The sequence below is a fragment of the Daphnia pulex genome, chromosome 8 (genome assembly GCF_021134715.1).
Source record: "Daphnia pulex isolate KAP4 chromosome 8, ASM2113471v1".
Taxonomy (NCBI): domain Eukaryota; kingdom Metazoa; phylum Arthropoda; class Branchiopoda; order Diplostraca; family Daphniidae; genus Daphnia; species Daphnia pulex.
The window spans coordinates 5,068,796-5,078,811 of NC_060024.1; the positions used below are offsets into that span (position 1 = coordinate 5,068,796).

The 10,016-nt window shown below is 39.5% G+C and overlaps 1 long non-coding RNA gene across 1 annotated transcript; it reads right to left on the minus strand.

The window, feature by feature from the left end:
- Nucleotides 1–8,091: 8,091 nt before the first annotated feature.
- On the minus strand, nt 8,092–8,860 carry LOC124199371. The gene is made up of 5 exons (XR_006876805.1): nt 8,763–8,860; nt 8,571–8,691; nt 8,439–8,507; nt 8,239–8,370; nt 8,092–8,163 (listed from the first exon to the last, which is right to left on the minus strand). It is a non-coding gene; the product is annotated as an uncharacterized LOC124199371 (long non-coding RNA).
- Nucleotides 8,861–10,016: the final 1,156 nt, after the last annotated feature.

Here is a 10,016-nt window from a genome sequence, read left to right on the forward strand (position 1 = left end):
CCCTTATTCTCATTTTAATTTCATTTTATTTGGGAGTAAAAAGAAAAGCTGTGTAAGCTGCTAGAATATCAAGATGAAAGGTAATACTTTACGAAGGTAAAACTTTCCATATTACTAATTTTTTTTTCCTCTCCATAAACTTCAAAACTATTCTCGATTCTCTCCGTATTAAAAAATTCGAAGCATGATCCTTTATTTTATTTTTTTTTCCCCGCTCTCCACCCTTACACCCAATTCCCCACCAGATGTTTTTTTTAAGTTAAGGTGCATGTTTGACTGTAAAAATCAAAATTTTTTTCCCCTCTTCCCCCGCTCAAAGAACATTTTTTTTATCCTCACTCCCTGCACAGTCCCATTTTTTTTTAACCCCGCTGAACAAGTATGGAAAAAACAAAAAGAAACGGGAGGATCAGATTAAAGGAAGGGGGGAGGTGGGCCCGATCATAAAGATGTCGGCCGCCCACACACTGTACGTATAGGCATCTCCGATCCAACAAAGCCTACTCGTCTTTCTTAATAAGCGTCAACAAGGGCCACACATCTTCGTTGAACAACGATCTCGTCAAACGAGAATATTGAAACCCGGAGTTAGTCCACTCCGAACTCCAACCCATGCAGAATGGAGAAAAGAGTAATCAGACAACTCGAAATCAACAAGTTGGCAGTGGAGGCCAATTTTTCAACAAGTTTAGCTATTTCACTCGTACGTGAAACGATCGTGAAGTGCGCAAAGTGCGTGTTGCTGCCCGTACAGGGCCCAGACATCGAATTTTCCGACCCAGTAACAGGGCGCGTTTTCCCTATCCTTTGGGAAACACGTACCTTTATTAACTTCGGCCGACTTCGGCAACACCCCAACAACGGCAATCCTATATGTCGTTGCCGACCACGAGATAGGATTCCCAATAATCTTGGGGATGGATACGCTGATAGCCCTGGGAATGGAAATCAGCATGAACGAGAACAACCCCATGAACCCGTTATACCCGATCCCGGGGGAGAATCTACCGATCTTCTCGACGGGATTGGCCACGTCAATGGCGTCAGAAAAGTTTCTCCACGACAATGCCAAAGCAGTAGCCATCGACTACATCGACCCACCATTCACCCCACATTCACCTTTGTACCGTGTGCTATATTCGATTGTGTGTTCTGTTAAAAGTTCAAGTTCTCTTTTAAAATGGAATCCCCACGAAGTGAAAGTTCCAACGAAAGTGATGACCGAAGGGTCGAGTTCGAAGAAGGGCGGGAAGTATACCTCCCGAACAATATGCCCGATGAAAGGGTTAGGGAATTGCGTAGCAGTCGGCAGGACCTAGAATTTTATCACCGCTACAACGCGGGAGACATTTGCCTAGGTCCAGGTGAGGACCACTGGGAGGCTCTAGGCCGCCGAATTGAAAACTCAAAAAGATTAATTACAGCAGTGTACATGAACAGGCTCTCGGCGGACGTCACAAACGACGATTGGGACAAAGTGAGGGAAAATATGAGGGCAATACTTGATGTGGATCCGGCCATGAGACGTTCACCACTGAACTGGAACGTACAGGATCAGGAGCAACATCACTTCCACTACGAGCCCGTTGGCGCGATAGATATAAAAGTAGAACGAGAAGAAGAATACGAAGACTACGGAGTCCCGTTCGTGAGACGACGGGAAGAACGCATTCAAGATTTCAACGACGACCAAAGAGAAGAGAATGATGGCCACGTATCCCCGTTCGTGAGATGGAGACAAGAACAAGTTCAAGGTATCAACAATGGAGACGCATGGGGAGACGAACCAGATGCGTGGGCCATAGCATCACCCAGAAGAAGCCCAGTAGACCCACGCCCAGAAGAGTGGGGATGTATTGGGACCCACCGGCAGCGCCCCAGGTAATCGAAGATATTCCTAATTGGATTCAACAAGGAAACGTAGGCCGTTACAATCGGAGCGGGTTGCCTGCGGAGGACTGGGAGCGAGAAGAGGAAGGAAGTCAAGAGGAAGGAAATTTTAAAAAATTTTGTTCTGCTTTTCAGCCAAAATGTCTTTGTTTTTTTTTGTTTTTTTTTTTTAGCCAATGTAGGTCTGTGTAATGCTTTTACATGCTTATTACGTATTTATATTCTCTGATATGCTTATCCCAGAAAAATATACTTAACCTTAATGAATCAAATAAGAAAAATTTAAAAAAAATAAATAAAAAAAAATAGTTCAGTAAATATGCGAAAGAAAGAAAGAATGAGCAGTAGGAAATACAGGGAAGGGTGAAAAAAAAAGAAAATTGAAGAACATAACAAAGAATGAAATAAAAAGGATTAAAAAGGAGCGAGAGAAAGAACGAGAAGGGGCATACTGCATATCGGTAGACTAAAAGGGAGAATAAGAGGGAGAATAAGAGAAAGTATGCTATGGGACATCGAAAATACTATTTGTGTAAGCCTAAGGACTAAGATTTCGGCCCGGGAGAAGCACTTTTAAAATATTTCCGTTATGATGAAATGAAATACTTTTAATTTCTAAAAATATTCTTTTAACTTCAAAGTTAACAAAATTCAATAAACTTGAGTTAAGTTTGATAAACTTTTTGAAACGAGTTTCAAGTTTGCTTGATCCTAAAATTTTTATTGAAAAATTTGTAGGAGAAAGCAAGTAATTCTGGCTTCAAAAAAGTTTACTAAACACTAAAAAAACAAGTCACTCAACTTTATTAAATGGACACAGTCTAAACATTTTAAGTATCGACCCAATTAAACAGTGAAATGTGTATGTAGTGTCGTGGACGAAAGCTCAACACGAAATGTGAAACACAACTGAAAATCGTAGAACTTTTAGGAACTGCAAGAAAGGGGCGTTTCAATTCAGCAGAAACGGAGAAAATGTAAAATAGTCGAGTTGCTATTGGTAGGAGATTTATCGTGGATGCTTTGTGGGCGGGGAATGGTAACAGTTCTATGCCTGACCAACTGATGTTGTCCTGAAAAGTGTAGGTCTTAATAAATGGCCAATATACTGGTGTACCCGAACAAAAGAAAGAAAAAAAAACAGATGCTGGAAGCATGGCGCACATAAAGAAATTATAATGAAATGCTTAAAGCTGTTTTGACGTAGTGGTAGGACTATAGATAGTCTGCACCGCTAATTGGGAAAAAATATAAAAACTTTTTTTTTTATATTTTTGCGTTTTTGTTTGCTAATGAAGTAAGATATTTGACAAATGTTATTGCACGTTATGATGGTAGCCCTATTTTGAATTTAAATGGATGATTAAAATCGCTACGTTAATTCTTGTTGAGGTGCGAGTCACGTGATATTCCATTATGTACAGTGGGTACCGAAAGTATCCGTACGGCTGAGAGGATCAGTAGGGAAAACGCGTTTTGTGTGTTGCCATGTCCCAAAATCTCTTTCTTCCCTTGGACGGAAGAGGGAGAAAGAGAAAGGGTAAATATTTTTTGATATGGCAACACTGGTGATGGGGAATCGAGGGGAAGAAAACGGAAAACTTATAATTCGTGTTTTCATTTTTGATTTCATTACTATAAATGAAACTTAAAAAATGTGATCTTATGACCACAGATAGAGCTAATGCAGCTCTTTTTTTTAAGAAATTTCCCACCCTATAATATTACGTAGTTACTGAATAACAGGCCTCCAAAGTAAGCCCATTCCCTACTGGGCCTATCAACGTACGGATACTTACGCAACGCGATAAAAACCACCTATCGCGTTGTTGAAAAATTCCCCAAAAAAATCACATGATACCCCGCCTTTATGTTAACCTTTGAAAAAAATTTTATTGAATTCCACCGAGAATTCTATTTTTGGGAGTGTTTTGAAAAACGCGTTTTCCCTACTGATCCTCTCAGCCGTACGGATACTTTTGGTACCCACTGTATATATGATCTTTGATAGGACTATATAGTCTTAAAGTTTATATATTTTATACCAAGACACTTCGCGAATATTTAAGCAAATATCAAACTTGGTAGGCCCTACAAAATAAATATAAGATATTTGAGTTTTTTAACAAACATTCAATTAATTTGTTTGACGATAAAATACGACACGAAAAAGAAATAGGGAAGAACTATTGCCAAGTCTATTGTAATAAATTCACGCTCAAATTGTATTAAAGATCTGGGAGGTTTCCTATACTAATAGGCCTGTGTATTCGGGCATATCCTGTTATGGTGATCACATATATGGCCAAATATATATAGGCCTACATGCTATTCGTGTCTGCGGATGCCAATATTATTATTATAATATTCAAAATAAATATATTTTCAACTATATTTAGTTGAATTAATATTTCCGATGTATAATTTTGGGACATTGCTGAGGGGTGGTGGGTAAATGTACTGGTTGGTACTGAAGATGGTAGTAGCTATACTGCTATAGTGTATGTAGATATATAGGCTATAGTAGATATCTTATCGGTGATGGCCGCCTTTTTTCGAATTTTTCCGATTTGTTACGTATCAAACCGTCGAACTTTTTTTTCAAATATGAAAAATGGGCGAAAATGAAACTGTTGGTGCACAGGTGCTCGTCGCTATCGTGTTTTTTATGTGTCGCTAGGGCTTTTCTTCTTTTTATAAAGGTGCTGGTTCTTCTCTCATGAGATCTCACAAGAGACTGTAAAAGAGCTTTCCAGCACGTCAATAATAATGAAAATAAAAAGGCCAGTGTACCAATCCATTCAATCCAGCCTTATGGCCTATTGTTTTAGGTTGGCGATATTTCCGAGAAGTTAAAAGTGCGCGAGTGTTTTCTCTCCTGAGGTTTTACCTCTTGGGACAGCAGCAAAAAGATCTTTTTAAAAACAACTCTACATGAATTAAATTCCCATGAGAGCAGAACTCCCTGCTGCAGAATACCCGCCCTTGGACCTTTACACTAAACAACCATGTGTCACTTTCGGTATACCTTTAGTGTATCCAGGGGAAAACGAACTGAGGAAACCATACTCTTGCATGGGCTAGGTGTTGGAATAAGCGAGAGGAAGAAAAATGCAAAGCGTTTTCTAGAGCAAAGCTTAAATCATTTCATTCATTGAAAAACGTTAATTATATAGCTGTACAAATCTATATCTCAAACAAAACGCACAAATTGGCTTGTTAGCTTTATTGGGTTTTAGAGCGCCGTGCCGATGTCAGCATGAGTTCGATTCTCTTACTAGCCGAAATCTCGAGCGCCAAATCTCTTGTTATTGTTATAAAAAGATTTGATTATTTTGAATATTTCCCCCCTAGGTGAACGTTTAAGTTTTCGTATTGTATTTACGACAGGCCTAGTACTGAATTAAATCACTATTTCATCAATCGTTTAGATTGCGCAATGGTCTAAATATATATAATATTCGCAATGCGACCGATTTGAATTTCCTGTTATTCCAGATGCTCATGTGTGACTTGTTTGCTTCCGAATCAGTGAAAACACAATTTACATTAAATTATATAAATTTATTTTATTTGGGATATAGAAAATGGCTTATAGCCCCTAAGGAATCGCAAAGATAGGCATAATATTTAACAAGGTGCTTCGTCCATCTGTATCATTAACGGCAATAACCCATTTTGGCATAATAGGCCCTATAAAAAACAATAAATTTGCTGCTGCGGATGATGGTGCTTAGGTTGCTTATCGTCTCTCACGTTGACCATTCAATTTTTCACGATTGTCGGATCGGAGATTGGAGAGAGAGATCGAAGAGAGAGATTGGAGATCGCTGTTCAATTTCCTCTTCTTCTTGTAAGTTTTTGGGGTGGACAACCGAACCGAGTAGGCCGCCTATTATAAAATGCCCCAAATATAAGCTGGTGTGGTTTAACTGTTTTCGTCTTGATTTGGGTATTGCTATATCGCGCTAGAATAGCATCCTATATCGTGTTTCTTTTTGCTAATTGGCTGACAGAGGTTAAATTTTTCCTGCTATACGTGCATCACATTGCAAGACAGTATAAGTAAAAGACTTTAAAAAAAAGGAAGGGGGGAGCATTCAAATATTTTAACCACATCAATATCTTCAATAGGCCTAATCCAAGGATAATAATAATTTGATGAAAAAATGGCTCACGATGTATATTCACGACTGAGCGGATGATGACTGATAGAAATGAACGAACGATGGGAACCAATAGGCCTATATGCTGCTGGAATTTTTGTTCAAGACAAACCCTTTTTTTTTAATTCCAATGAAATAGCTCATATAGATTTCTGCCAGCATCTGGTTTTTACTCACAACAAACCTAATAAAAGTCGAAAAAACAACAACAATGTAATTTGAGAATCTTGGACACGGCTGCTGGGAGTGCTGGATCTGGATGGCCGCCGAACCAGTATAACTTTATATATAAAGTAGGCCTATAGCCTATATATTTATTATATCTTGGAGGTGGCAGCGCACCAGCAGCAGCACCAGCCATTGTGAGCAGCAACGACGATACCTTGTCTTATTATGGTATGATACATGGACAAAGGAATAAATAAAACTACACCCTCAGTTACAATGCGGCAATAACACGATCAAAATTTCGTAAAAAATTTAACTAGCTAATAATTGAGAAAAAGAAACTATTTTGAAAGCACGACTTTGTCCACTGACAACATCATGCAGCCATCTGCCATCTATTTAGCTTATATATAGTCTTAATATATTAGACAATTATATAATATCGTCGTCGAATGAATAATTTAGGCTGTATAATGCGATAATGTCAATATCGTTGTATTCTATAGTCAGCACAGGCCTTTACAACAGAAACAGTAATAAACAAATACAAAGCACCGAAAATAAAAATGTGAACAATTTATCAGTAATTTGCTGCAGCGTATACTACTATACTGCATAAGAGGACTTGCTTACAATACTTGCTATATGCTACAATACTTGCTTTGCAATCTTGAATTGTTGATTTAATTACAGATAACTCGTGTGTATTTGGTCATTTGGTGGCACTTTGAATGGACGGTCAGTTAAAAAGGATCAACAAAATCTGGAAGACTTTACGGATGGCTTCACCTCAAAGCAGAAAAACTGATTCAAAACTATTGACGTGAAAATAGCTCATCAGCCTGGACAACCCGACGAACCTCACACAGAAATTTTTTTCTAGTCCCGAAAATGTCGGAAAAGATGCGCCGGAGAAGTCTGAATTAATCGGAGAAGCGCTGAAATCTGAATTGGTGGAGTTGGCGTCGGTTCCAGCAGTTCCACTCAACCCTGCGTTATCCAGTCAAAGTCGAAGATTTTGTCTTCCTTACCTTTCGTCTTACCGTCGACCTTACCGCCGACCGTACGTGAGAGGTGTGCTTGTTATCTTTATTACTTCGGAGGCATCTTCGGATATCTGTATTATGTTGCTGGATACGGATTATATGGTTACGGTGACTACGGCAGAGAATACTACAACGGCTATGGCGATTACGGATAGGCCTATGAGGTGACTAGGCCTATAATATGCATGGTTGAGGCTACGGTGATTATGGAGGGGGCTATGGCAACGTCGATATAGGAATCGATTCAGATTATTAACTATAAATTCGTTCAAATAAATCGCTCACAATTTTAAAAATAAATTTCAATTTCCACCAAAAAATTTTATTCTTTGATCTGAGAGTCACGATTAAAGTTTACAATCTCTTGATCTCAAAAAAAATAAGGTGAGAAACGTATAGGCACTGATGAGAAGAGTAAATCGGGGAGTAAATAAAAATCCGTGGCTTATTTCGGACCAACGACACGGACCAACTTCAAATCTTCGACGGCAGTTGAAAAATGTTAATCCACAGGGACACGGGCAAACTACGATTCAATCGTTCTTGCACTTCAGCTTCTTCCACATGAAACACGTACTCCGGAAACGGCTAGGGGAAACCCAGCGATCGGTGGCTTGATCCGTCAGAGTAGCGAAAAGTCGCCCGTTCCGTCACTAATTCCGTCGCTGTCCTCGTCAGCACTGCCGACGGCTTCGCGAAGTTTCCAACACGGGCGGAGATCGCTGCTCAATTTCCTCTTCTTCTTGGCCGTTTTATGAGTCAGCTGGACGACCGACTAATGCTCAAAAAGGCTGGAGCTTTAATTGTTTTCGTCTTGCTTCGAGTATATCGCGCTGAAACAGCATCTGGACGTGTTTCTCCTGCCAGTCGGCTGGCAGGGGTTGATTTATGGCCTGTGGGCATCACATTACAATTTACAGTAAGACTTTTATTTTTTTCAAATAAGTAGCCTTCAAATATGTTTATACCACGATATCTTCAAGAATCCAAGGGTATTTGATGAAAAAAAGGCTCTTGGCTGAGCGGAAGATTGGAAATGGACGAACCGAATGGTCGTTGTTGATGACTTGCTCGTCCAATTGCGGATTGAAATTCTGTTCCTAATAAAAGCAAAATTCCTTTAAGCTTTATGTTCGAAATTATTTTTCTAATTTTATCAAATACGGACACCAGACGATGTTTGGTGGAGCCTTGGGCATCCTTCATGTCGAATGTGATTGGTTCCATCTGGAGAAATCTGAAAAAAAAAGAAAGAAAATGTATTAGCTCTCTCAGCAGATTCCAATACTTAATTTCGAACCTCGAAATGGTTATGTGGTAGCTGGCGACATTTTCCACAGCCCACAAGAGTGGCGTTTCCTCGTTGTTGCGTTAGATGCAATTCTTGACGTGGAAAAAATCGAAAAAAGCTTCTCCATACTCTACAGAAACAAGGAGAAACTCAGATTCATTGTAAATAATAAAATATATTCCAGCGGTTCAATGTACTGACCCAATTCAAGTCGCAGTGAATTAAGGGCGTAGTTGACGGCTCCGAGATTGTCGTGGAGTATGACGACGCAAAGAGAAGGTTGCCCTTTCTTGGACAGATGTCGATGGGTCTCGGACGTTCCGGCCCTATACCATTCCGGCCCTACCATTCCGGCCCCAATTTGGAAAATCACAGGTAGGGCCGGAAGGGTGTCCCTTCCGGCCCCAATTTTTGAAAACCCTTTCGGCCCCATATTTGAAACTATACCGTTTGATGAAATAGCCGAAATTATATGACAAAAAAATTAAATATTTAGTACTTTTATTTGACAAAACAGAAACAGAATATAAACAGTGTACAACATTACGCTTAAGCATCTTAAGACTATATGTTATGATTGAAATTGTATTTATAATTATCAGAAATTAGATCTGTTAAATCTTCATACAGGGTTTCGACGCTGTCATATTTCCCAGTATTAAAATTTTCCCAGTAGGCAAAGAGAGTAGAAGTAAAATGAGAAGTGCTTTTCTTTTGATTTTCTGCTAATTTATCGGTTGCCAATAGAAACGATTTGAAAGGGACCATTTGTGATTCTGTGTGTAACAATTCAATTAGTAAGTAAAGGTTAAGGTGAGGTTTTTTAGCTAACCGTTTTAGGCGGGAGTGGTAACTTTCAATGGGGCTGTTAGTTCGAATTGGCTGCATGAATACCGACCATGACTTCGGTCGCCACACAGTGCTGTTTAGCCATGTCTTTTCCATATAATCGAAAAGGGACCGGGTCAAAGCTCCGCGAACTTGTGTTTTTAGATCCCGAAATAAGCGCGGTATAAAGCGATGGGGCAGTAAATTTAGGGCCATAAGTTTACGGCAAATTCTTCTAATTCTTTCATTTCTTCTATACAAGTTAGCTAACCCACACTTTTGAATTTGTCTAAAAACCGCTTGGGAGAAATGGAAGCTGCAACCACGAAAACTGACATTAGGAAACACAGTGGAGAAGGCTCCCCACAGCCCTGACTCAAAATCAAGACTAACAGCTACTAAACGTAAAGTGCCGAATGGCCCTAGAAGCGAAACAAGTGCGCGTAATAACTTCAAATATGCTATTTTGGTTTTACAGGACATCAGGGCAAACGTGAGAGGCACCGTTTTGACATGCTTACCTTTTCTAATCGAGGTATGAACAGCAAAAAGCTGGTAAAAGGGATCAGGGACAATTTGAAATGTGGCATCAACTTCCCATCGTTTTGCAACCCTCAGTTTTTTAAG